The sequence below is a fragment of the Halichoerus grypus genome, chromosome 1 (assembly GCF_964656455.1).
Source record: "Halichoerus grypus chromosome 1, mHalGry1.hap1.1, whole genome shotgun sequence".
NCBI lineage: Eukaryota > Metazoa > Chordata > Mammalia > Carnivora > Phocidae > Halichoerus > Halichoerus grypus.
This window is the reverse complement of record NC_135712.1, coordinates 114,051,833-114,054,243: the sequence shown is the minus strand read 5'-3', so window position 1 is coordinate 114,054,243 and position 2,411 is coordinate 114,051,833. Positions and strand designations below refer to the sequence as shown.

Here is a 2,411-nt window from a genome sequence, read left to right as displayed (position 1 = left end):
CGGCGGCCGCATCCCGCAGAGCCCGCGCAGCTGCAGTTCAGTGCCAGCTAGAGCTCACCGACTGTTTTCGGCGGCACATCTTCGTTGCATTCCCTGCAATGAACATAAGCTTCTGCAAGCCTGGATCCCCCCAAGAGCACTGCGCCCAAGAAACCGTGATAATTATTATAACAACTATACATGAAACATACAGGCAAAGTACGTTAGAGTTAATTTATGCTCCATAGCGCATGTTTAGTGTTTCCTTCTGCGGCTGTGTATAGGCTAGCTCATCCAGAAAATGTTACTACGTTTAAATGCAGGCTTTGCTACGTGGTGGCTGAAAGAGTGGGATGTGTCCTGTAGAACATGAAGAATGTTGCTTCACTGAATGCGAGTGGAGAAGGAAGGCCTGTTTTTGTTACTTGTGTACATTCTTTTTGTTGGTGGTGCCTAATGCAGGTCCTGACCAGTTGTGGGCATTCGTGAAATGTTAACTGCAAGAATGATGGGATAGAGGTCACCAACAGCATTGTTTCTTGTTTGGACCGTTTTCTTTCATTATTTTGTCTACCAGCAAATGTATGTGAACCGTGAAGAATGGATGAGAATTATGATTGTGCTCCTGACTTCAAATTATAGTTGTGATTTGAATAAGATTTATACAAGCTATTGTGTTTGGGGCATATCTAGAAATAACTCTGTGTTTGCCTGAAGTGAAGTGTATTTATGCTTTGCGTAGTATTGTTTTTTCTTTTGAAATCTCCTTAGTTATGTTTTTATCGAGTCACCAAGTAGATTCTAGTGCAGTAGAAATATATTTTGTCAATAGAAATATATTCCGAGGCACATGTGTAATTCAAACTTTTCTAGAAGCTACATTAAAATTCACAAAGAAACAGGGGAAGTTAATTTAAATAATATATTTTATTTAACCGGCTATTTCAAATATATAATTTCAACATGTGGCACTCTCCAATTTCCAACGGCTCAGTATCCGCACGTGGCTAGTGACTACTGTATTGGACATGAGACTCCTAGTGTATTTTTCCAGCGAAAGACTTGGCTGGTGACAGATCAATCGTATGTGTTTGTTTAACTATGCATGTGCTTTAAAAGAATTTTGAACTTCAATTTTTAATTTATATATTTTTAAATAAAAGTAGCACATTGATATGGAAAACAGGAAAGTTTCGAGTTATACTGAAAATTATAAAGTAAAAGGTTATCTTCTTTCCCACACCAGTTTGTTCCCCCCAAATAATTAGTGTGAACTCTTGCATATGTATTTTCAGGTCAAAAAATACACTTATAATATGAGAATACTTTTATATTTAGAATATCGCAATATATTTAGAATTTCTACCCATATGAAATCTTATACAAAGAGACCTGTACTGTGCTCAGCTTCAATAGTAAACAGAGAAAAATTAAATGTGATATCATTATGTACTTCTTAGAAAGGCAAAATTAAAAGGACTGACCATACCAAGTGTTGCCAGACATGGAGCAATGTTAACTCTTAGTATGAGTGTGTGTTTTGCTACAATATGTTGAAAACAGTTTGGCATTATTTAGCATGTTTGAGGAGACACATATTCAATGCCCTTGCAATTCCATTTCTAGGTATATACCCCAAAGAAACACTTACTCATCTACAGCATGAGAAATATGTAAAAATACCATAGAAGCATCCATTGTTATAACCCCACATTGGAAAAAACCGTTGGTCAGCAAACTGGCCCCCTACCACAGATGGTAAGGAGAGACCAAAGAAAGAGGCATCCACTCCTGATTGGTAGGTGGTAGTTTGAATAAGCAATAGAATTTACTTACAAGACTTGTCCTGGACTACTGCAAGACGAGTAGATCTCTGCACCTTCCTGCCAGATTCTTAAGTGTATATAGAGGTCTTTACTGGGTTTAGTCACATATACCGTCCAAATGGTCTCAATACCTTACTCTCTCAAGGCTGTGTTCTTGGGGCAGCGTCTTGTGGGGAAGGCAAGCAGAATGCACATTCCAAGGATGGGGGAGGGATGAGGAGCTTCCTCAGGGACTAGCTAGAGGGTCACCCAGAGATTACATCCTCTTGATGACCTCCTTTAACACAACAAAAAGGTTGTCACCAAAAAAATTGTTGCATACTTATATAATGAAATACTACAAATAAAGTGAATAAATTGCAGCTATATGGATGCAAAATGTGTATTTCTTTCAATCGTGATACTGAATGAAAGAAGCAAGCCACAGAAAAATGCTTATATAGGATGATTCCATTTCTATAAAGTTTGAAATAGGCTAAACCAAAGGCATACATAGATACTACAACTGTATTTTTTAAAAAAATACAGCGAATATCAGATTTGTAGTCACCTTTAGGGAGGAAAGAAAAATATGTGAATAGGCAGAGACCTACAAGAGGATCCTTA

The 2,411-nt window shown here is 37.7% G+C and overlaps 1 long non-coding RNA gene across 2 annotated transcripts in view; it reads left to right on the top strand.

The window, feature by feature from the left end:
- The first annotated feature begins 65 nt into the window (after positions 1-65).
- LOC118548026 (uncharacterized) overlaps positions 66-2,411 on the top strand; it is a 258,620-nt gene continuing 256,274 nt past the window's right edge. For both annotated transcript variants that reach the window (XR_013447076.1, XR_004923403.2), the window contains exon 1: positions 66-198. This is a non-coding gene — a long non-coding RNA (uncharacterized LOC118548026). The remainder of the gene's footprint in view (positions 199-2,411) is intronic.